This window comes from Mirounga angustirostris, unplaced genomic scaffold, assembly GCF_029215605.1.
Source record: "Mirounga angustirostris isolate CCGP_5_RB_7025 unplaced genomic scaffold, mMirAng1.0.hap1 SCAF_3, whole genome shotgun sequence".
In the NCBI taxonomy this organism is placed as follows: domain Eukaryota; kingdom Metazoa; phylum Chordata; class Mammalia; order Carnivora; family Phocidae; genus Mirounga; species Mirounga angustirostris.
The window spans coordinates 84,676,387-84,702,906 of NW_026991711.1; the positions used below are offsets into that span (position 1 = coordinate 84,676,387).

At 37.9% G+C, this 26,520-nt stretch overlaps 1 long non-coding RNA gene across 1 annotated transcript in view; it reads left to right on the plus strand.

The window, feature by feature from the left end:
* Positions 1-25,667, plus strand: part of LOC135363761 (uncharacterized) — a 114,558-nt gene extending 88,891 nt beyond the window's left edge. Inside the window, exon 3 of the long non-coding RNA XR_010409818.1 lies at positions 22,723-25,667. This is a non-coding gene — a long non-coding RNA (uncharacterized LOC135363761). The remainder of the gene's footprint in view (positions 1-22,722) is intronic.
* Positions 25,668-26,520: the final 853 nt, after the last annotated feature.

The window sequence follows — 26,520 nt, forward strand, 5'->3', positions numbered from 1 at the left end:
CTTGAAATTGGGCAACATGATGTCCTCAGCTTTGTTTTTCTTTTTCAACATTTCCTTGGCAATTCAGGGTCATTTCTGATTCCATACAAATTTTAGGATTGTTTGTTCCAGCACTTTGAAAAATGTCATTGGAATTTTGATCAGGATGGCATTGAAGGTATAGATTGCTCTGGGTAGCATAGACATTTTAACAATGTTTATTCTTCCGATCCATGAGCATGGAATATTTTTCCATCTTTCTGTGTCTTATTCAATTTCTTTCATGAGTGTTCTGTAGTTCCTAGAGAATAGATCCTTTACCTCTTTGGTTAGGTTTATTCCGAGGTATCTTATGGTTTTTGGTGCTATTGTAAATAGAATTGGTTCTCTAATTTCTCTTTCTACAGTTGCATTGTTAGTGTATAAGAAAGCAGCTGATTTCTGTGCATTGATTTTGTATCCTGTCACATTACTGAATTGCTGTATGAGTTCTAGTAATTTTGGGGTGGAGTCTTTTCGGTTTTCCACATAAAGTATCATGTCGTCTGCGAAAAGAGAGAGTTTGACTTCTTCTTTGCCAATTTGAATACCTTTTATTTCTTTTTGTTGTCTGATTGCTATTGCTAGGACTTCTAGTACTATGTTGAACAATAGTGGCGAGAGTGGGCATCCTTGACGTGTTCCTGATCTTAAGGGAAAGGCTCTCGGCTTTTCCCATTGAGGATGATATTCGCTGTGGGTTTATCATAGATGGATTTTATGAACTTGAGGAATGTTCCCTCTATCCCTGGTACTCTGAAGAGTTTTAATCAGGAAAAGATGTATTTTGTCAAATGCTTTTTATGCATCAATTTGGAGGACCATATGGTTCTTCTCTCTCCTCTTATTAATGTGTTCTGTCACATTGATTGATTTGCGAATGTTGAACCATCCTTGCATCCCGGGCATAAATCCTACTTGGTCATGGTGGATAATCCTTTTAATGTATGGTTGGATCCTATTAGCTAGGATTTTGTTGAGGATTTTGGAATCTGTATTTATCAGGGATATCGGTCTAAAATTCTCCTTTTTGATGGGGTCTTTGCCTGGTTTGGGGATTAATGCTGGCCTCATAGGCCTCATAGAATGAGTTTGGAAGTTTTCCTTTTGTTTCTATTTATTGAAATAGTTTCAGTAGAATAGGTATTATTTCTTGTCTGAATGTTTGGTAGCATTCTCCAGGGAATCCATCAGGCCCTGGGCTTTTGTTTCTTGGGAGATTTTTGATGACTGCTTCAATTTCCTTACTGGTTATAGGTCTGTTCAGGTTTTCTATTTCTTCCTGGTTCAGTTTTGGTAGTTGATACATCTCTAGGAATGCATCCATTTCTTCCAGGTTATCGAATTTGCTGGCATAGACCTGCTCCTAATATTTTCTTATAATTGTTTGTATTTCTTTGGTGTTGGTTGTGATCTCTCCTTTTTTATTCATGATTTTATTTATTTGGGTCTTTTCTCTTTTCTTTTTGGCAAGTCTGGCTATGGGTTTATCAATCTTGTTAATTCTTTCAAAGAACCAGCTCCTAGTTTCGTTGATCTGTTCTACTGTTCTTTTAGTTTCTATTTCATTGATTTCTGCTCTGATCTTTATTATTTCTCTTCTCCTGCTGGGTTTAGGCTTTATTTGCTGTTCTTTTTTTTCTCTACCTCCTTTAGGTGTAGGGTTAGGTTGTGTACTTGAGACCTTTCTTGTTTCTTGAGAAAGGTTCGTATTGCTATATACTTTCCTCTTAGGACTGCCTTTGCTGTATCCCAAAGATTTTGAACAATTGTGTTTTCCTGTTCATTTGTTTCCATGAATTTCTTTAATTCTTCTTTAATTTCCTGGTTGACCCATTCATTCTTTAGTAGGATTCTCTTTAGCCTCCATGTATTTAAGTTCTTTCCGACTTTTCTCTTGTGATTGAGTTCTAGTTTCAAAGCATTGTGGTCTGAAAATATGCAGGGAATGATTCCAAACTTTTGGTATGGGTTGAGACCTGATTTGTGACCTAGGATTTTATCTATTCTGGAGAATGTTCCATTAGTACTAAAGAAGAATGTGTATTCCATTGGTTTGAGATGGAATGGTTCTGAATATGTCTGTGAAGTCCATTTGGTCCAGTGTATCATTTAAAGTCTTTATTTGCTTGTTGATCTTTTGCTTGTTGATCTTTTGCTTATATGATCTGTCCATTTCAGTGAGGGGGGTGTTAAAGGCCCCCACTATTATTGTATTGTTGTCAATGTGTTTCTTTGCTCTTGTTTTTAATTGGCTTATATACATGGCTGCTCCCATGTTAGGGGCATAGATATTTACAATTGTTAGATCTTCTGGTTGGATAGACCCTTTAAGCAGGATATAGTGTCCTTCCTCATCTCTGATTACAGTCTTTGGTTTAAAATCTAATGTGTCTGATATAAGGATTGCCAGCCCAGCTTTCTTTTGGTGTCCATTAGCATGGTAAATAGTTTTCCACCCCTTCACTTTCAATCTGGAGGTGACTTTGGGTCTGAAATGAGTCTCTTGCAGACAACATATCAATGGGTCTTGTTTTTTAATCCAGTCTGATAGCCTGTGTCTTTTGATTGGGGCATTTAGCCCATTTACATTCAGGGTAACTATGGAAAGATAGTTAGTGCCCGTAGGGTGAATGTTACTGTATATTGTCTGTTTTCCTTTCTGGTCTATGTTGCTTTTAGGCTCTCTCTTTGCTTAGAGGACCCCTTTCAAGATTTCTTGTAGGGCTGGTTTTGTGTTTCCAAATTCCTTTAGTTTTTGTTTGTCCTGGAAGCTTTTTATCTCTCCTTCTATTTTCAATGACAGCCTAGCTGGATATAGTATTCTTGGCTGCATATTTTTCTCATTTAGTGCTCTGAATATATCATGTCAGTCCTTTCTGGCCTGCCTGGTCTCTGTGGATAGGTCTGTTGCCAGTCTAATGTTTCTACCATTGTGGGTTACAGACCTCTTTTCCCAAGCTGCTTTCAGGATTTTCTCTTTGTCTCTGAGACTCGTAAGTTTTCCTATTAGATGTCGGGGTGTTGACCTATTTTTATTGATTTTGAGGGGATTTCTCTGTGCCTTCTGGATTTTGATGCCTGCATCCTTCCCCAAATTAGGGAAGTTCTCTGCTATAATTTGCTCCAATAGACCTTCTGCCCCTCTCTTTCTTCTTCTTCTGGGATCCCAATTATTCTAATGTTGTTTCCTCTTATGGTATTGCTTATCTCTCGATTTCTGCCCTTGTGATCCAGTAGTTGTTTATGTCTCTTTTTCCCAGCTTCTTATTTTTCATCATTTGGTCTTCTGTATCACTAATTCTCTCTTCTGCCTCATTTATCCTAGCAGTTAGTGCCCCCATTATTGATTGCACCTCCTTAATAGCCTTTTTTATTTCAACTTGGTTAGATTTTAGTTCTTTTATTTCTCCAGAAAGGGTTTCTCTAATAACTTCCATATTTTTTTCAAGCCCAGCTATTATCTTTAAAACATTATTCTGTACTCTAGGTCCAACATCGTACTAATGTCCTTAGTGAATAGGTCCCTGGAAGTCTGTACTACCTCTTGTTCTTTTTGTTGAGGTGATTTTTTCCGTCTTGTCATTTTGTCCAGAGGAGAATAGATTAATGAGAGAACAAAATGCGAACAGGGTAACAACATCCCCAGAAAATATACTCTAAACAAATCCGAAAAGACCTGAAGCTGAGGGAAAAGAAAGGGAAAGAAAGAAAAAAGAAAAAGGAAAAAGAAAAAGAAAAAGATAAAAACAAACAAAAACAGAATAAAACAAACAAAATCAGTATATGATCAAATATGATCAGGCTGGTGCATAAATCAGTGCCACACACTAGATTTTGGGTGTATTTTGGTCTGTTAGAAGAAAATGCCTCCCAAAGTTTTAAAGAAAGAAAAACTTACATATGTACAAAAATAAGGGTGGACACGATGAAGGGATGGAATATGACTGTAAAGATGAAAATTATAAAAAAAATTTATAAAGGGAATTTGTAAGATAAGAAGTTGTTTGAAAAAAGAAAGAAGAGGATTTAAAAAAAAAGGAGAAAAGAAAAAATGAGGAGAATATGATCAGGGAGGAGACTAGAACAAGGCCATATACTAGAGATTTAGGGTATATTTTGATCTGTTAGAAGAAAGTGTATCTCAAAATTTTAAAGAGCGAGTATATATGCCAAAAATAAGGAAAACTACTATGAAGGGATAGAATATGACTCTAAAAATGAAAAATAATAATGTTTTTTTAAAAAAGGGATTGATAAGATGTTGGTTGAAAAATGGAAAAAGTAAAATTCAAAAAAAAAAAAAAAGACAGTTAAAAAAAATTAACTTTGAAAGACTAAAGAATCATAGTAAAAAAGCCAGGGATTCTATGTGCAGTATTCCCCTAGCTCTGGAGTTCTGCTGTTCTCATTGATCAGTAAACTTGGTCTTGGCTGGCTGTTTTTGCTGATCTTCTGGGGGAGGGGCCTGTTGTCGTGATTCCTAAATGCCTTTGCTGGAGGCGGAATTGCCCTGCTCTTGCTGGGTCTGGGCTAAGTAATCTGCTCGGGTTTGCTCTCGGGAGCTTTTGTTCCCTGCAAGCTTTTGGTACAGCTTTGGAGGATGAGAGTGAAAATGGCGGCCTCCCAATCTCTGACCCAGAGGAACCAAGAACTTGGGGGCCTACTCCTCAGTGAGCCCCCAGAGAAAAGCAGTCAATCATTCCTGTCTCCTTGGTCTCCGGCCCCAGTCCATGCTCACCCGGCCTGTGCCCAAGCATTTCTATCTCTGGCACCCAATTCCGTGTGGAGTTTCCAAACACAGCAGATCCCTGTGGTGCGCTCCTGTGCTGCTCCTCCTGGGGGAGGAAGGGGAGTCTCCCCAGATCTGCCCCTTGTTGGGTCCCTGCTGGAAGAGGAGTGGCCCAACTGTGCTGCGGATCACAGTTTATGGCAACCCCGAGTGGAGATCCCACTCCTCGGCTCCGTCTCTGCAGCCGGCTTCCCCACTCTGATACCTGGGAGCTCTGCTGCACTCAGGCACCCCTGGTCTTTCCGTGACCCCGAGGGTCCTGAGACCACACTGTCCTGTGAGGGTTCCACCCCCCGCTTAGCCACTAGAGCGACATCCCTCAGCAGAGCTGACTTCTAAAACTCCCAATTTTGTGCTCCAGGGCTCTATCACTTGCCAGAAGTGGCTGACGGAGGCCCCTCCCCCACCATGTATCCTCCCAAATATCGCCTCGGATTCACTTCTCTGCACATCCTACCTTCCAGAAAGTGGTCGCTTTCTGTTCAGAGAGTTGCTGCTATTCTTTTATTTGATCTCCTTTTGAGTTCTTAGGTGTTCAGAATGGTTTGATCCCTATCCAGCTGAATTCCTGAGAACAGACAAAATCCAGGTCTCCTACTCCTCCACCATCTTGCTCTACCCCTTGATAATAATTTCTAATAATTGTTATTCTTTCAGAGAACTAGCTTCTAATTTCGTTGATCTGATTTACTGTGTTTCTGGTTTCTAATTCATTGATCTCTGCCCTAATTTTAATTATTTCTCTTCTAATGTGTGGCTTTGGCATCATTTGTTGTTTTTTCTCTAGTTTTTTTTTTTTTTTAATTTTTTTTTTATTCATGTGACAGAGAGTGAGACAGAGAGGGAACATGAGCAGGGGAGAGAGGCAGAGGGAGAGGGAGAAGCAAACTCCCCGCTGAGCCAGGAGCCTGATATGGGGCTCAATCCCAGGACCCCGAGACCATGTCCTGAGCTGAAGGCAGATGCCTAATCATCTGAGCCAGCCAGGTGCCCCTTTTCTCTAGTTTTTTAAGGTGTAGAGTTAGTTGGTGAATTCGGGATTTTTCTATTTTTTTGAGTGAGCCTTGGATGGCTATGTATTTCCCCCTTAGGACTGCCTTTGCAGTGTCCCATAGGTTATGGACTGATGTGTTTTCATTCTCATTAATCCATGAATTGTTTAAGTTCTTCTTTGATTTCCTGGTTGACTCAAACATTCTTGAGCAGAGTGGCCTTTAGCTTCCAAGTGTTTGAATTTCTGCCAAATTTTTTCTTGTGATTGAGTTCCAGTTTTAAAGCACTGTGGTCTGAGAATATGCAGGGAATAATCTCAATCTTTTGGTATCAGTTGAGACCTGATTTGTGACCCAGTATGTGGTCTATTTTGGAGAAAGTTCCATGTGTGCTCGAGAAGAATGAGTATTCTGTTGTTTTAGGGTGGAATGTTCTGTGTATATCTATGAGGTCCATCTAGTCCAGTGTATCATTCAAAGCTCTTGTTTCCTTGTTGATTTTCTGCTTAGATGATCTGTCCATTGCTGAGAGTGGAGTATTGAGGTCTACAAATAACGTATTGTTATCAATATGACTCTTTACTTTGGTTAACAGTTGGCTTATGTAGATGGCTGCTCCCATGTTGGAGGCATAGATATTTACAATTGTTAGATCTTCTTGTTGGATAGACCCTTTAAGAATAATATAGTGTCCTTCTGTGTCTCTAATTAAAGACTTTAGTTTAAATCTAATTTGTCTGATATAAGAATTGCTACCACAGATTTCTTTTCAGGTCTGCTGGCATGGAAGATGGATCTCCATCCCTTCACTTTCATTCTGTATGTATCTTTAGGTTCAAAATGAGTCTCTTGCAGGCAGCTTATGGATGGTTTCTGGTTTTTTTTGTTTTTTTTTTGTTTTTTAGGTTTTTTTTATATTATGTTATATTAATCACCATACATTACTTCATTAGTTTTTGTTGTATTGTTCCATGATTCATTATTTGCATGTAACACCCAGGGCTCCATGCAGAACGTGCCCTCTTTAATACCCATCACCAGACTGACCCATCCACCCATTCTCCACCCCTCTAGAACCCTCAGTTTGTTTTTTAGAGTCCATTGTCTTCCATGGTTCATCTCCCCCTCTGATTCCCCCCCCTTCATTCTTCCCTCCTGATATCTTCTTCTTCTTCTTCTTTTTTAACATATAACATATTATTTGTTTCAGATGTACAGATCTGTGATTCAACAGTCTTGCACAATTCATAGAACTCACCATAGCACATACCCTCCCCAGTGTCTATCACCCAGTCACCCCATCCCTCCCACCCCCCACCACTCCAGCAACCCTCAGTTTGTTTCCTGTGATTAAGAATTCCTCATAGCAGTGAGGTCATGAGATTCATGTTTTTCTCTGATTGACTTATTTCGCTCAGCATAACATTCTCCAGTTCCATCCACATTGTTGCAAATGGCAAGATTTCATTCCTTTTGATGGCTGCATAATATTCCATTGTATATATATACAAAATTTTCTTTATCCATTCATCTGTCAATGGACATCAGGGCTCTTTCTACAGTTTGGCTATTGTGGACATTGCTGCTATAAACATAGGGGTGCAGGTACCCATTTGGATCCCTACATTTGTAATTTTGGGGTAAATACCCAGCAGTGCAATTGCTGGATTGTATGGTACCTCTATTTTCAACTTCTTGAAGAACCTCCATACTGTTTTCCAGAGTGGTTGCACCAGCTTGCATTCCCACCAACAGTGTAGGAGGGTTCCCTTTCCTCTGCTGCAGCCCCACCAACATCTCTCATTTCCTGACTTGTTAATTTTAGCCATTCTGACTGGTGTGAGGTGAGATCTCACTGAGGTATTGATTTGGATTTCCCTGATGCTGAGCGATATTGAGCACGTTTTCATGTGTCTGTTGGCCATTTGGGTGTCTTCTTTGGAAAAATGTCTGTTCAGGTCTTCTGCCCATTTCTTGATTGGATTCTTTGTTCTTTAGGTGTTGATTTTGATAAGTTCTTTATAGATTTTGGATACTACCCCTTTATCTGATATGTCATTTGCAAATATCTTCTCCCATTTTAATGGTTGTCTTTTGGCTTGGTTGACTGTTTCTTTTGCTGTGCAAAAGATTTTTATCTTGATGAAGTCCCAATAGTTCATTTTTGCCCTTGTTTCCCTTGCCATTGGTGATGTTTCTAAAAAAGAAGTTGCTGCGGCTGAGGTCGAAGAGATTGCTGCCTGTGTTCTCCTTTAGGATTTTGATGGACTCCTGTCTCACATTGAGGTCTTTCAATCACTTTGAGTCTATTTTTGTGTGTGATGTAAGGAAATGGTCCAGTTTCATTCTTCTGCATGTGGCTGTCCAATTTTCCCAACACCATTTGTTGAAGAGACTGTCTTTTTTCCATTGGACAATCTTTCCTGCTTTGTCAAAGATGAGTTGACCATAGAGTTGAGGGTCCATTTCTGGGCTCTCTATTCTGTTCCATTGATCTATGTGGCTGTTTTTGTGCCAGTACCATACTGTCTTGATGATTCCAGCTTTGTAATAGAGCTTGAAGTGCGGAATTGTGATGCCACCAGCTTTGCTTTTCTTTTTCAACATTCCTCTGTCTATTCGGGGTCTTTTCTGGTTCCATACAAATTTTAGGATTATTTGTTCCATTTTTTGAAAAAAGTGGATGGTACTTTGATGGGGATTGCATTGAATGTGTAGATTGCTCTAGGTAGCATTGACATCTTCACAATATTTGTTCTTCCAATCCATGAGCATGGAACGTTTTTCCATCTCTTTGTGTCTTTCTCCGTTTCTTTCATGAGTATTCTAGAGTTTTCTGAGTACAGATCCTTTGCCTCTTTGGTTAGATTTATTCCTAGGTATCTTCTGGTTTTGGGTGCAATTGTAAATGGGATCGACTCCTTCATTTCTCTTTCTTCTGTCTTGTTGTTGGTGTATAGGAATGCCACTGATTTCTGTGCATTGATTTTATATCTTGCCACTTTACTAAATTCCTGTATGAGCTCTAGCAGTTTTGGGGTGGAGTCTTTTGGGTTTTCTACATAAAGTATTATATCATCTGCAAAGAGTGAGAGTTTGACTTCTTCTTTGCTGATTTGGATGCCTTTTATTTCTTTTTGTTTTCTGATTGTTGTAGCTAGGCCTTCTAATACTGTGTTGAGTAGCAGTGGTGATAGTGGTCATCCCTGTCATTTTCCTGACCATGGGAAAGCTCTCCGTTTTTCTCCATTGAGAATGATATTTGCTGTGGGTTTTTCATAGATGGTTTTTATGATATTGAGGTATGTACCCTCTATTCCTATACTCTGAAGAATTTTGAGAAAGAAAGGATGCTGTACTTTGTCAAATGCTTCTTCTGCATCTATTGAGAGGATCATATGGTTCTTGTTCTTTCTTTTATTAATGTATTGTATCACATTGTTTGATGTGCGGATGTTGAACCAACCTTGCAGCCCAGGGATAAATCCCGCTTGGTCGTGGTGAGTAATCCTTTTAATATACTGTTGGATCCTATTGGCTAGCATTTTGGTGAGAATTTTTGTATCCATGTTCATGAAGGACATTGGTCTGTAATTCTCCTTTTTGATGGGGTCTTTGTCTGGTTTTGGGATCAAGGTAATGCTGGCCTCATAAAATGAGTTTGGAAGTTTTCCTTCCATTTCTATTTTTTTGGAACAGTTTCAGGAGGAGAGGTATTAATTTTTCTTTAAATGTTTGATAGAATTCCCCTGGGAAGCCATCTGGTCCTGGGCTTTTGTTTTTTGGGAGATTTTTGATGACTGCTTCAATTTCCTTAGTGGTCATAGGTCTGTTCAGGTTTTCTATTTCTTCCTGGTTCAGTTTTGGTGGTTGATACATCTCTAGGAATGCATCCATTTCTTCCAGGTTATCGAATTTGCTGGCATAGACCTGCTCCTAATATGTTCTTATAATTGTTTGTATTTCTTTGGTGTTGGTTGTGATCTCTCCTTTTTTATTCATGATTTTATTTATTTGGGTCTTTTCTCTTTTCTTTTTGGCAAGTCTGGCTATGGGTTTATCAATCTTGTTAATTCTTTCAAAGAACCAGCTCCTAGTTTCATTGATCTGTTCTACTGTTCTTTTAGTTTCTATTTCATTGATTTCTGCTCTGATCTTTATTATTTCTCTTCTCCTGCTGGGTTTAGGCTTTATTTGCTGTTTTTTCTCTAACTCTTTTAGGTGTAGGGTTAGGATGCATATTTGAGACCTTTCTTGTTTCTTGGGAAAGGCTTGTATTGCTCTGTAATTTCCTCTTAGGACTGCCTTTGTTGTATCCCAAAGATTTTGAACAATTGTGTTTTCCTGTTCATTTGTTTCCATGAATTTCTTTAATTCTTCTTTAATTTCCTGGTTGACCCATTCATTCTTTAGTAGGATGCTCTTTAGCCTCCATGTATTTAAGTTCTTTCCGACTTTTCTCTTGTGATTGATTTCTAGTTTCAAAGCATTGTGGTCTGAAAATATGTAGGGAATGATGTCAAACTTTTGGTACCAGTTGAGACCTGATTTTTGACCTAGGATGTGATCTATTCTGGAGAATGTTCCATTGGTACTAAAGAAGAATGTGTATTCTGTTGCTTTGGGATGGAATGGCCTGAATATGTCTGTGAAGTCCATTTGGTCCAGTTTTTCATTTAAGTCTTTATTTGCTTGTTGATCTTTTGCTTGTTGATATTTTGCTCATATGATCTGTCCATTTCAGTGAGGGGGGTGTTAAAGTCCCCCACTATTATTGTATTATTGTCAATGTGTTTCTTTGCTTTTGTTATTAATTGCCTTATATAATTGGCTGCTCCCATGTTAGGGGCATAGATATTTACAACTCTTAGATCTTCTTGTTGGATAGACCCTTTAAGTAGGATTTGGTACTTCATCTCTTATTACAGTCTTTGGTTTAAAATCTAATGTGTCTGATATAAGGATTGCCAGCCCAGCTTTCTTTTGGTGCCCATTAGCATGTTAAATGATTTTCCACCCCTTCACTTTCAATCTTGGGGTGACTTTGGGTCTAAAATGAGTCTCTTGCAGACAGCATTATGATGGGTCTTGTTTTTTAATCCAGTCTGATAGCCTGTGTCTTTTGATTGGGGCATTTAGCCCATTTACATTCAGGGTAACTATTGAAAGATATGAATTTAGTGCCATTGTATTGCCCGTAAGGTGACTGTTACTGTCTATTGTCTGTGTTCCTTTCTGGTCTATGTTGCTTTTAGGCTCTCTCTTTGCTTAGAGGACCCCTTTCAATATTTCTTGTAGGGCTGGTTTTGTGTTTCCAAATTCCTTCAGTTTTTGTTTGTCTTGGAAGCTTTTTATCTCTCCTATTTTCAATGACAGCCTAGCTGGATATAGTATTCTTGGCTGCATATTTTTCTCATTTAGTGCTCTGAATATATCATGTCAGTCCTTTCTGGCCTGCCAGTCTCTGTGGATAGGTCTGTGGCCAGTCTAATGTTTCTACCATTGTAGGTTACATATCTCTTCTCCCGAGCTGCTTTCAGGATTTTCTCTTTGTCTCTGAAACTCGTAAGTTTTACTATTAGATGTCAGGGTGTTGACCTGTTTTTTATTGATTTTCAGGGGGATTCTGTGTGCCTCCTGGATTTTGATGCCTGTTTCTTCCCCAAATTAGGGAAGTTCTCTGCTATAATTTGCTCCAATATACCTTCTGCCCCTCTCTCTTTTTTCTTCTTTTGGTATCCCAGTTATTCTAATGCTGTTTTGTCTTATGGTATTGCTTATCTTTCGAATTCTGCCCTCGTGATCCAGTAGTTGTTTATCTCTCTTTTTCTCAGCTGCTTTATTTTCCATCATTTGGTCTTCTATATCACTGATTCTCTCTTCTGCCTCATTTATCCTTGCAGTTAGTGCCCCCATTTTTGATTTCACCTCATTAATAACCTTTTTGATTTTGACTTGGTTAGATTTTAGTTCTTTATTTCTCCAGGAAGGGTTTCTCTAATAACTTCCATGCTTTTTTGAAGCCCAGGTAGTATCTTTAAAATCATCATTCTGAGCTCTAGTTCTGTCATCGTACTAATGTCCTTATCGAGCAGGTCCCTGGAAGTCGGTACTGCCTCTTGTTCTTTTTTTTGAGGTGATCTTTTCTTACTTGTCATTTCGTCCAGAGGAGAATAGATGAATGAGAACAAACTGCTAACAGGGTAATAACATCCCCAGAAAATATACACTAAACAGATCAGAAAAGACCTCAAATCAAGGGAAAAGAAAGGGAAAGAAAGAAAAAAGAAAAAAAGAAAAAGAAAAAGATAAAGATAAAAACATACAAACAAAAAAACAGAATATGATCAAATATGATCAGGCTGGTGCATAGATCATTGCCACACACTAGATTTTGGGTGTATTTTGGTCTGTTAGAAGAATGTGCCTCACAAAATTTTAAGGAAAGGAAAACTTACATATGTACAAAAGTAGGGTTTAATAGGATAAAGGAATGGAATATGACTGTAAAGATGAATATTATAATAGATTTTATAAAAGGAATTGATAAGAAGTTTTTTGAAAAAAGAAAGAAGAGGATTTAAAAAAAAAAGAAAAAAAGAAGGGAGAGAATGTGATCAGGCAGGAGACTAGGACAAAGCCATACACTAGAGATTTAGGGTCTAATTTGTTCTCTTATAAGAAACTGTATCTCAAAATTTTAAACAAGAACAACTTATATATATATATATATATATATATATATATATATCAACAACTTATATATATATATATATATATATCAAAAATAAAGGTAACTACTATGAAGGGATAGAATATGACTCTAAAAATGAAAAATAAGAATGTTTTTTAAAAAAGGGATTGATAGGATGTTGGTGGAAAAAGGGAAAAAAAAATTAAAAAAAAGACAGTTTTAAAAAAATGAACTTTTAAAGACTAAAGAATCATGGGAAAAAGCCATGAATTCTATGTGCAGTATTCCCCTAGCGCTGGAGTCCTGCGGTTCTCACTGATCGGTATACTTGGTCTTGGCTGGCTGTTCTTGCTGATCTTCTTGGGGAGGGGCCTGTTGCAGTGGTTCCCAAATGTCTTTGCCGGAGGCGGAATTGCCTTGCCCTTGCCAGGTCTGGGTTAAGTAATCTGCTCGGGTTTGCTCTTGGGAGCTTTTGTTCCCTGCAAGCTTTTGGTACAATTTTGGAGGACGAGAGTGAAAAATGGCCGCTCCCCAGTCTCCGCCCCAGAGGAGCCGATAACTTGGGGATCCTGTCTTTTTATCCAGTCTGCAACCCTGTGCCATTTTATGTGAGCATTTAGGCCATTCACGTTGAGAGTGATTATTGAAAATTATGAATTAATTGTCAGCATGTTGCCTGTGAAGATGTTTTTATAGACTGTCCCTGTAAATTTCTGTTGTATATCACTCTTGGGGTCTTTCTCCTCTTATAGAACCCCCCTTAATATTTCTTGCAGGGCCGGCTTAGTGGTCACATATTCTTTCAGTTTCTGCCGGTCATGGAAGTTCTGCATCTCTCCATCCATTCTAAATGAAAGCCTTGCCGGATAAAGTGTTCTTGGCTGCATGTTCTTCTCATTTAGTACCCTGAATATGGCTTGCCAGGTCTCTGTGGATAGGTCTGATGTTATTCTAATGTTCTTCCCTCTGTATGTAAGGAATCTCTTCCCCCTAACTCCCCTTAAGATGGTTTCCTTGGTTCTAAGATTTGCAAGTTTTACTATTACATGCTGGGGTGTTGGCCTGTTTTCCTTGATCTTAGGAGGGGTCCTCTCTGCTTCTAGTATACGAATATTTGTTTCATACCCCAGATTATGGAAGTTCTCAGCTACGATTTGCTCAAATACATCTTCTAGTCCTCTCTCTCTCTTCACTCCCTCCGGGATTCCAATTATTCTGACATTGGAATGCTTCATGATGTCACTTATTTCTCTGATTCTATTTTCATGGATTCTGAGTTGTTTTTCCCTGGCCTCCTCTTTTCCCTTTTATCTATTATATTGTCTTATTCTTTCTTCTGCCTCACTTACCCTAGCTGTTAGATTATCTAGATTGGACTGGATCTCATTGATAGCATTTTTAAGTTCTGCCAATTCAGCTTTCATTTCTGCCCTTAGAGACTCTATGTTGCCATTAATTGATTTCTCCATTCTAGCTATTGTCTTCAGAATTGCTAGCTTGAATTCCATCTCCGACATCTTGGTTATATTGCATCCACTTGTAAATCTGCCGCATAGGTCATAATCTCTGAGTCTTTTCTATTTTGGGGGTTCCTCCTCCTAGTCATTCTGTTGATGGGTGGTTGAGGGAATGTATAGAGTCCAAATTATTGACCAGAACCCAAGCAAGATGCACCTGTTTTCTAGGGACCTTAGGGTTGCTGGCCTCTTGTTTTCCCAGACTGTCTTCTGGGGGAGGGGCCTTCTGCGCTGTTACTCAGGCAACTCTGTTTGGGCAGAGTTGTCCTGCCCCCCTGTGGTGGGGGGGCAGTTTTGGGGGCTTTTGTTCTCTGGCGGCTTTCCCTGGCAGCTTTCCGCATCTCTTCTGTGAGTCAAAGCAGAAGAGACCGTTTCCAACCCTCTGCCTCAGAGGAGAGAGATTGCAGCCTGTTCTTCAGTGAGCTCTCCAGGCCACACTGTCTCTGTTTCTGTCCATGCTGCTATAAACTGCAGCATCCTGGGTTGTGCGCCCCTCTGCAGCACTCCCAGTCCTGCCTCCAGGTCAGGGCACATCTCTGCCCTTTGTGCTTCTAAAATGGCCAGCCGTTCCCAGTTCACACCCACAACCCCTCCCCCCAATCCAGGTTTCCACCCCGGGTGCTGCCCTAAAGTCCTTTCTCTGCCACTACCAGTCTGTGAGTCTGTGCCCTGTCCCCAGCGAGTGAGGCTATCGCCTACTGGCGGTGTAGGATCCCCACAGCCAAGCTCCCTCCTGCCTCTGTTTATCCTCTGATATCTGCCTGCAGAATCATGGCTCCCTGCTTCAGGCTCCCACTTTGTACCTTGAAACCAGCTGCCTGCGATATTCTTTTTGTAGCGATCCAGATCTTATATCTCAAGTTGATTTCGTGGGTCCTCAGAGTGGTCTGGTAGATATCCAGCTCAATTCCGGCAGTTGAAATAGGGTTCCCTACTCCTCCGCCATCTTTCCTTCCCCCAGTTAAATTGAATTTAAATTAAAAATGAACAAACAAAAAAGTATTGACTTTGTAAAAAAAAAAAGTAAAAAAATTGATTTGTTGAATGATCAAAAAAGTAGATAAAACTTGAGCTAGACCGACAAAGGAAAGGGGGAAAAGCAGAAATTATTAAAATCAGAAATAAAAGAGGAAGTATTTCCATAGACTTTACAAAAAAGAAAATGGGTCAAACAGGAATTTGTGACCATTTATACACACAAAACTACTAAGGCCAAAAAAAGAGTTTTAAAAAGTTGCAGGATATAAGATCAATATTCACAAACCAGTTGTATTTCCATACACTAACAATGAACAATTTGAAAACAAAATTAAGGAAACAACTCAATTTGAAATACCATCAAAAAAATAGCATACTTAGGAATAGACTTGATACAATATGTGCAGCACTTGTACACGGAACACTAGTAAACAGAGTTTACTACAGTGGAATTAAATCATATATAAATAATAAAAAGCAATTTGGGAAATCTGCAAAAAGGTGGGGAAATATGAAACTAAACATCCTATTCCTAAATAACTAAGGGGTCAGAGCAGGTATTACTAGGGAAATTAAAAAAAAAAAAATACTTTGAGATACATGAAAATTTAGGGGATGCAGCTAGAGCAGCACTTAAAAGGAATATTATGCAAAACGAAAAGGCAAGCTATGGAATGGTAGAAGATATTTCAAAATGACATATTGGGGGTGCCTGAGTGGCTCAGTCAGTTAAGCATCTGCCTTTGGCTCAGGTCATGATCCCAGGCTCCTGGGATCGAGCCCTACACTGGGCTCCTTGCCTAGCAGGGAGCTTGCTTCTCCCTCTCCCTTTGCCCCTTCCCCTGCTTGTGCTCTCTCTCTCTCTGTGTCAAATAAATGCATAAAACTTTTTTTTTTTAAAGAAAATGACATACTGGATAGACGGCTAGTATCCAAAATCTATAAATCAAACTTAACACCCAAAAATAAACAATCTAGTTAAGAAATGGGCAGAAGACATGAGCAGACATTTCTCCAAAGATATACAAATGGCCAACAGACACATGAAAAAATGCTCAACTTCACTCATCACCAGGGAAATGCAAATCAAAACCACAATGAGATAGATATCCCCTCACACAGGTCAGATGGCTAAAATGAACAATTCAGGAAACAACAGATGTTGGCAAGGATACAAAGAAAGGGGAACCCTCTTACACTGTTGATGGAATGCAAACTGGGGCAATCACTCTGGAAAACAGTATGGAGATTTCTCAAAAAGTTAAAAATAGAGCTACTCTATGACTGACCCAGTAATTGCACTACTAGGTATTTATCCAAAGGATACAAACATCCTGATTTGAAGGGGGACGTGTACCCCAATGTTTATAGCAGCACTATCAGCAATAGCCAAATTATAGAAAGAGCCAGCATGACAGATGAATAAATAAAGAAGATGTGATATATATATATAGTGGAATATTACTCAGCCATTAAAAGAATGAAAACTTGCTATTTACAATGATGTGAATGGAACTAGTGTGTATTATGCTGAGTGAAATAAGTCAGTCAGAGAAAAACAAATACCATATAATTTCACTCATATATGGAATTTAAGAAACAAAACAGATGAACATAGGGGAAGGGATGGAAAAATAAGATAAAAACAGAGGAGACAAACCATAAGAAACTCTTAAATATAGAGAATAAACTGAGGGTTGCTGGAGGGGAGGTGGGTGGGGGGTGGGTTAAATGCGTGATGGGTATTAAGGAGGGCACTTGTTGTGATGAGCACTGGGTGTTATATGTGTTAAATGTAAGTGATGAATCACTGAATTCTACTTCTGAAACCAATACAGCATTACATGTTAACTAATCTGAATTTAAATTGGGAGAAAAAAAAGGGAATACTATGAAAAATTTTAAGCCAACAATTTAGATTATCATGATGAAATGGACACATTCCTTGAAAGACACCAAGTCCAAATTTTGACTCAAGAAGAAAAAAAAATCTGAATGCCTATAACAAGTAAAGAGATTGAATTAGTAACTGAAAACCCATTGAAAAGGAAATCCCAGGTACAGATAATTTCACTGGTGAATTCTACTAAACTTTTTAAATACTAATTTGTTACATTTTTCCCAAAAAATAGAAGAGAGAAAAGGGAGTAATTTCTGGCCTAGTCTGTACAGACAGTATTAACCTGATACTAACACTGAATAAAGACATCAAAAGAAAAGAAATTACAGACCAGTATAAACCACATATGTAAAATAAATGTAAAGATTTCAACAAAATACTAGCAAATTGAAAACAGCAATACATAAAAAAGGTTAAACACTATGAGTAAGTGGAATTTATTCTATACATGTAAGTTTGATTTAATTTAACACAATCAACTTTATATGCCAATAATTATAGGACAAAAACTAAGATCATCTCAATAGACACAGACAAAACATTTGACAAACTCCCTCCATAATTAAAAAAAAAAAAAGTTTAAATTAGAAATAGAAGGATAGGGGCGCCTTGGTGGCTCAGTTGGTTAAGCGACTGCCTTCAGCTCAGGTCATGGTCCCAGGGTTCTGGGATCAAGCCCCGCATCAGGCTCCCTGCTCGGCGCGAAGCCTGCTTCTCTCTTTCCCACTCTCCCTGCTTGTGTTCCCTCTTGCTGTCTCTCTCTCTCTGTCAAATAAATAAATAAAATCTTAAAAATAAAAGAAATAGAAGGATATTTCTTTAGCCTAGTGAAAGGAATGTACAAAGATTCCATAACTTATTATCTAATGGTGAGACACTGACTATTTCCCCCCTAAGATCAGGAACAAGACTAGGTTGTCTCCACTCATGGCTTGGAGTTTCTATCCAGGGTAGTTAGGGAAGAAAGTAAATAAATGGCATTCAGACTGGAAAAGAGGGAGTAAAACTCTCTATCAACCAAATGCATAATATTGTTATATATAAAATCATAAGGAATCCACATAAACAGTAGAACTAATAAAGAAGTCTAGCAAGGTTGTAGGGTTAAATGCCAATATGCAAAAATCAGTTGTATTCTATATACTAGAAGTAAAGGATCCAACTTTTACATCAACATGGATGGGACTGGAGGAGATTATGCTAAGTGAAATAAGTCAAGCAGAGAAAGTCAATTATCATATAGTTTCACTTATTGTGGAACATAAGGAATAGCATGGAGGACATTAGGAGAAGGAAGGGAAAAATGAAGGGAGGAAAATCGGAGGGAGAGATGAACCATGAGAGACTAGAGGGGAGTGGGAGAGGGGGGACTGGCTAGCTCAGTGATGGGTATTAAGGAGGGCACGTACTGCATGGAGCACTGGGTGTTATATGAAAAAAATGGATCGTGGAACACCACATCAAAAACTAATAATGTATTGTATGGTGACTAACATAACATAATAAAATTTTTAAAAAAGAAAAAAGGGATCCAAAAATTAAATTAAGAAAGCTATTGCACTTAAATTATTATAAAAAAGAAAAAGTAATTATGAATAAATTTAACAAAGATTGCAAGAATTTTACACTCAAAAGTTACAAAATATCATTGAAGGAAATTAAAGATCTAAATAAATTGAAAGAAATCCTAAGTCCATGGATATGAAATGTAATATTAATATAGAAATATACCCCAAATTGATCTACAAATTTAATGTTGTAATCCCTAAGTTTTTGTGTTTGCAGAAATTGGCAAGTTTGTCCTAAAATCCATACAGACATGCAAGGGATGTGGAACAGCCATACAATCTTGAAATAGATAAATTTTCAGGAATCACACATTCCTGATCTCAAAACTGACAATAGATCTACAGTTACTGAGATACTGTGTTACTGACGTAATTATAGAAACAAAAATCAGTGTAGTAGACTTTAGAATTCAGAAATACTTATCTTATTGTCAATTGATTTTTTTGACAAGAATGAAATAAGAAATGGGGAAAGAATAGTCTTTTCAACAAATGGTGCTGGGATAGGTAGAAATCCACAAGCATAGAATGAATTTGAACCCCTACCTCACACTGAAAAAAAAAAAAAAGCGAACAACCACAAATTAATCTTATACTTAAAGTTCAGATCTTAAACTGTACAACTCTTAGAATAACATATAGGATTAAATATTCATGACCTTGGGTTTGGCATTTAAATTTAGATTTAACACCAAAGCAAAGGCAAAAAAAAAAAAAAGAGAGAGACTTCAACAAAACTAAAAACTTTTCTGCTTCAATGGACACCATCAAAGGTTTGAAAAGATAACAAAAAGAATGGGAAAAATATCAACAAATCATACCTGATAAAAGACTTCTGAAACATAATTCAATGATAACTTGCTGCTAAATCATCGGTAGCAAACCAAGACATTTTCTGTGAAGGAGGGAAAACAAGCCATGGAATGGAACCCAGAGAGTGCTCAAAAGCTAAAGTCCTCCAGTGAGCCTGGCATAGCTCAGATGAAGGCAAGATAAGTGAGTCATAGGTGAGTTTATAGGGACTTGTGCTCCCTAGATTTGATCTATTAGAGCCAAATAGATCTTTGGCTATCTACTCCTGAAACCAATACAGCATTACATTGGTAATAACAATTAATTTATTGTTATTCTGTTAGCCTTTTATATAATCAGCACTTTTTATTTAATTTTGCTGCAAATATACAAATTTTAAAAATTTGCAAATATTTGAATACACTTTTCTCCAAAATATGTATACAAATGGCCAATAAGCATATGAAAAGATGATAATCATAATTAGTTTTTAGAGAAATGAAAATCAAAACCATAATGAGATTCTACTCACATGTGCTAGGATGCCTAAAATTAAAAAGGCAGATTATAACAAGTTTTGACAAGGATGTGGAGAAATTGGGGCACTCATGCATTGCTTTAGGGAATTAAAATGGTGCATTTATTTTGGAAAACAGTTTGGTAGTTCCTCAAAATATTAAAGATTGAGTTACCGTGTGACCCAGCAGCTTAATTCCTACATATATACCTGAGGGAAATAAAAGCATATGTCCACAAAAATCTACACGTGTTTAGCCCAAAATAGAAAAAAAAAAAAAAAAGTCCATCCACTGATCAATAGATAAATAAAATGTGGCATATCCATATTAAAAGTTTTGATTCTCCACATCACAAAGCGATGCTCCTATACCAGCTGGGTGTCCTACCACTCCACTCAATTCTGACACTTTAGAAATAGCATAAGATCCCACAGATTAAGATCTTGGTTCCACAAGACTGCCTTCCCTTCAGATGCCAATTACAAATCACAGTCACCTGTGCTTTTGATCAACCTGCTATAGATTGGAAATTTCAGTGACCTCCCTCCATGGGCTTAATTAGTTTGCTAAAGCAGATCACAGAATTCAGAGAAATGTTTTACTTACTAAACTATAAGTTTATTATAAAAGGATATAACTGAGAAACAACCAGATGGAAGAGTGGCATAAGACAAGGCATATAGAAAGGGCATGAACCTTCCATGCTTGCTCTGAATGCACTACTCTCCCTAAATGTTTGTATGTCCACCAACCTAGAAGCTCTCCAAACCTAGTCTTTAAAACAATTATTATTTTTTAAATGGAGGCTTCATTACATAGGCATGATTGATGAAATCATTGGCAATTTAACTCAATCTCTAGCCCCACTTCAGCCCTACTCATTCTTTGGACCCATTCCATTCCCTGGAGGTCAGGGAGATGGTACAAAAAGTTCCATCTCCTAGCAACCATCTTGAGATGCTTCCCAAATGTTCCCTGAGTAACACAACAAAAGGCATCATTGCTCTCATAACTTGGGAAATTCCAAAAACTTTAGGAGCTCTCTGCCAGAAATGGGCACAAAAACCAAATATATGTTTTGTATTATAAATCATAATATTATATATGCAATGAAATACTGTCTGGCAATGGAAGGGAATACAGTCCTCATACTTGCTACAACATGGATGAATCTTGAAAACATTATGACAAGTGAAAGAAGCCAGCCACAATAGAACACATATTTTCTGTAGTCATACATAATTTTCTGTAATAGAAAAATCCATAAAGAAAATAAAGTAGAGGAGTGGTTTTCCTGGGCTAGAGAGAGAGGGATTTATAGGATATTCGCTGATGGGTTCAGAGTTTCCATTACCTCAAAAGGTGATGAGCCTTTTATTATCTTCACCATTTAGTAGTGGTGACATTGCACAACTGTATATTCCAAAACCCACTAAAATGTACATTTTAAAATGGAGAATTTTTGGCATATGAATACAACTGCCATTTAAAAACATTGACTGTCTTTTTTTGGCATTTGAATTCAATTTAAAATAAAGCCCAGGAAGACCCTAAAAATCATGACTTGAGGCCAGAGTCTGTCCAATGATCACCATTTTGTATCCTCTGGTAGATAAATATTATGCCTGTGGCCTGAATCTCAGAAACAGGTCTCTCCTCGTTGGCCTCTCCTAGACTCTAAGCTTTACAAAGGCAGGGACCATGTCTTTTATATTTGCCATCCTGAACCTAGCACGTAGTATAGTGACAGGCCCACAGAAGGTAGTCATATATATTTATTAAATAAATGGTTCATCTCTTCCTCACTCTATGCTGACCAATAGCAATCAGAGTCATTTACCATGCAGGTGAAAACAAACAAACAAAACAAATCCCAGGGTGAAAGCCAGAGGTAGTCTGAAATCTAAAGTCTTTTGGTGAGCCTTAGACCAAGGCAGGAAGAATGACTTTTGGTCCTGAGATTTGAACTACCCCAGCCAACCTAGGCCACTTTCATTAGCCCTTTATATAATCAGCATTTTTTACTTAATTTTTGCTTTAAATATGCATATAAAGGCAGTTGCTTTGTGCTAGATAAAGAAAGGAACTTACTTTTCCCTCTAGGCATCAAATAGTAGCTGTTCATCCTTCCTGGGAAGAAGCAATTTAACATCAGTTGGAAAGCCTTTCGATTATCTGGTGCTGAGTTTTATTTTACCACCAATTAAGTTGTCAATTTATACTGCCAACAATATTTTCAATCTTTTTAATTTTTGGACCAAATCAAACTGGGAGAAATTATAAATCTGACTTATTTGAGATACCAGTTGATAGAATTATTGTATTTTGTCAGTGCCTAGAATGCAAATAAAGAAGAGCCCATTTGTTCCTTCAATAAAATTAGTGCCTTGCAATAAGTCTGTGGTTACTTATTACATTAAAGAAAATGCAAGGAGGGGAAAACAGAAGGAAAACATGGCAATGTGGGAGGCTAAATGGGCGGTTCTTTAACCCTGGAGCTTGCAGACATTTGGAGGAGGGGACATCCACTTACCTGCTTTCCTGGAACCTCCCACATCCCCAGAGGTCACCTTCGGAAAGGCCCATCTTGGGTGTGTTGGGATACCTCACTCGCACAGCTGCTCATCTGGCTATTTTACGTGGTGCTCAGCTTTCTTCCTCCCTCACCCCATTCTAATTCAGCTGTGTCCCCGTTTTCCCAAAGTACTCGTGGATGGCAGGTCTTTGTCTTACTTCAAGAAAAGCATCACATTTTAGAAGAGAAATCCATCACCTCTGACCAATGGGTGACAGTGTGTTGCAACACTTGATGCCAATGAGATTTTGAGGGCACATTTGGAAAAAGAAATGTGATTAATTAGCACTGTCTCTAAAGGGTGCTGAGATGGGGAGTATGTTATATATTTGTCATCAGCCCAGCCCTCTCATTTAAAGCTGAATGTATTTTAAACAGGTGGAGCCCCCTCACACACTTCACACCAGTCACCGTGGTACTTGTGGATTTGAAGACTGCTTTTCAGGCCTCCAGGCTGCTCCTCAAAGACTGCAAGCACATTCTCAACCAAAGATTTTGCCCCTGATGAGCCTCCTGCTTGTCCTTCTTTGTTCAAATATTAATTTGCAATGAGGCCTTCCCTGAAGACTTGATTTGAAATGACATTGCCTCTTCTCTTCCCTGCTGACTTCTTCTCCATAGCACTTACCATCAATAGATCCACCACATTATTGACTTAGTGATGTTGATGATCATGTCTTTCTACTAAATGTGCCAGCATTTTGAGGGCAGAGATGTGCTTTATTATGTGTTATTTCTACAGCACAGAATATTGTCTGCACACAGAGGGTCCTTGACTATTAAACTAGCTATCTTTTATGAAGTCCTTATCTTTATTATTTTTTTTTCTTATTTGGGGGTCTAATTTTTTTTTTCAGTGACTTTCTTTGGGTTTCCTTTCCTTCTGTTTTTCTGACTTCTTGGGCTTTAATTACGTCTGTTACATCAAGTACATTAACTGAATTGTCAAAATGTTTCCTATCCATATTCCCAAGGAGTACTGGTAGGACACTTTATAGAATGCCCTCCACTGGAATTCGTCTGATGTTTTCCTTATAATCAGACTGGAGAGTGATACACCACATACTTGAGGAGGAAGATCTATACACAATTTTTTGGAATTTTTCTGCACAGGGTATTGATCTCTCCTTCTCCATACTTATTCAATAACTTACTTATATGGGTAAGGACTCATGGATATTTATTTTATACTTTCGACTAGAATATTACACTGCATTATTTATTGAGCTGCTCAAATATTCCAGCTTTGGCCGTTGGGAGTTCTTTCAGTTGACTCCTGGTGCCCCTTTGACATACACCCAAAAATGTGAGTTTACATTTTTGTTGTTGTTGTTGTTGAGTACTTACTTCTGGCACAAGTTGCTTCAGGCATATTTTGTATATTCCCTGCTTCAGCCATAAAATCAGTCATTTATCTGAAGAGTCCTGGTTTCTTTTAGTGGAGAATAATAGTACAGTAAATATCTGGACACTGAATGTGTTCATACAAATGGGGTATGGTTCCTTCTAGGCTCTCTCAGCTGATATAGTAAGGGGATATATGTGCATATACTATTTCATGTATATATGTATATCTATATTTTTTCTATATGTGCACATATATACCTATATCAAGCTAAACGTAAGTTGATACTGATATATTCAACTCCAGTCAAGTACCACACTGATGATTTTAGTCCCTTGCTTATCTGTAACCTTGCACTCCAATAGCAAGGAAACTGACTCTCACCTCTGTCATTCATTTACTTTGATTCTAGTACATATAGTAAAATGGTTCTGCTCTCAATTTCCAATGTGTGTGTGGGTTCCCCCAGACCACTAAGTAATGCTGTAGACACCAGCTAGGTATCCTATAATTTATCTCAATCCTAACACTATCTACCCAGAGATAGCTTCAGATCCCACAGGTTAAGGGCTCAGTCCTACAAGATTATCCCCTCTTTGACTTCAGACACCAAATGTAAGTCCAGGTTGTCACCTGTGCTTCTGACCCACCAGCTATAGATTGGAGGTTCCAACAAACCCCTCCTTGGGTTTGATTAATTTGTTATAGCAGCTCACAGAACTCAAAAAAACATTGTACTACTAGGTGGCTGGTTTATTTTAAAAGAATATGAGAGAAATGCCTAGGGCAAGGTATGTGGGAAGGTGTGGCGCTTTCATGCCCTCTCCAGATACCACTCTTGCAGAATCTCCACATGTTCACCAACACAGAAGCTCTACAAACACCATCCTTTGGGTTTGCACAGAGGCTTCATTACCTATACATGATTGATTAAATCACTGGGCATTAGTGATTGAAATCAATCTCCAACTCCTCTAGCCTCCCAGGAGGTTGGGCATGGGATTGACAGGTCCAACTCTCTAATCACATGGCTGGTTGCAAAAATGGGCACAAAGACCAAATATGTTTCTTATCATAAATCACAATATCACACATGGTTAGAGGTTTCAGAATTGTTAACCTGTAGTCCAGGGGGAATCAACTTGACCAAGTAGACTGCTTTGTGTACTGTGCCTTTCACCTTTGATATTACAGTGTCCATTTATTACTAAGTTACTTTTGTCAACCTCTTTTCCTAAACTCCCTTCAGTGAGAATATAGCATAGCATAGATTCATAATACAGTTAGATTCTCTAGTCACTGTCTATATTCTGTCCTGGGACTCCCCAACCTTCTAAGTGATTTTTAAAAATTTGTATAGATCAAGGTTCATTCTCTATGCTGCAACTTCTATAGGTTTTAGCAGTTGTATATTGTCATGCATTTATCCTCACATTATCATGCAGAGCCATACAGTATTATATTGTAGAATATCATGCAGATGTTATGCAGATATATGTGTTTTCTAAGTATTTTCTCCCAAGGAGTTACTTGTCTTTCTTTAGCATCATTTTTTACAGAGCATTAAGTTTTAATTTTAATAAAGTACAACCTATCTATTTATTATTTCATGAATCATGCTCTTAGAGTTTTATCTAAAAAACTCGTTACAAAACCCAAAGTCACATAGATATTTTTCCTATGTTTTATTCAAGATATTTTATACTTTTGCATTTTACTTTTAGGTCTATGATCCATTTTGATTCTATTTTTGCATAAAATTTCAGGTCTGGTCTAGGTTTATTTTACTGGTGTTTGTTTCTAGTTTTCTGTATATAGATCCCATATATATTTTGCTAGATTTGTTCTTGAGTATTTTTTTTTGCATTACTGTAAAAAATACTGTTTGCTTGATTTCAAAGTCCAGTTGTTTAAAATTGGTATATGGGGAAGTTATTAAATTTTGTATATTGACCTTATATCCTACAATTTTGCTATACTTGCCTATTATTTCTGGGGGTTTTTAAAAATAGATTCCCCGTGTTTTTCTACAAGGATGATAATGTCCATCAGGGAATAAATGCAGATATGTTTCTTCCTGTTCAAACTGTGTTTCCCTTTTTTTCCCCTTGGCTTATTACCTATGCAGGACCTCTAAGACAATGCTGAATTGGTGTAGTGACAGAGAACATTCTTGCCTTTTCTGAAGAAGATAGACATTGGGGAGGGTATGTGCTATGGTGAGCTCTGTGAATTGTGCAAGACTGTTGAATCACAGATTTGTACCTCTGAAACAAATAATACATTATATGTTAAAAAAAAAAAAAGAAGAAGAAGAAGATAGCAGGAGGGGAAGAATGAAGTGGGGGAAATCGGAGGGGGAGATGAACAATGAGAGACGATGGACCCTGAAAAACAAACTGAGGGTTCTAGAGGGGAGGGGGGTGGGAGGATGGCTTAGCCTGGTGATGGGTATTAAAGAGGGCACGTTCTGCATGGAGCCCTGGGTGTTATACGCAAATAATGAATCATGGAACACTACAACAAAAACTAATGATGTAATGTATGGTGATTAACATAACAATAAAAAAGAGGAAAAAAAAGAAAAGTAACAACAAAAAAGAGAAAAAAGCCAGTTGCTCATCTTTAAGTATGATGTTAGCTATGTTTTCATATATTCATTTTGTCAGTTTGAGGAAGAGCCCTTCTAATCCTAGATTTTTGAGAGTGTTTTTATTATTATTATGAATGCATGTTGAATTATGTTGAGACTTTTCCTGCATCTATTGATATGATATGTTTGTGTCTTATTCAGTCTGCTATTCAGTCTGCTAATATAATGGATCAGACTG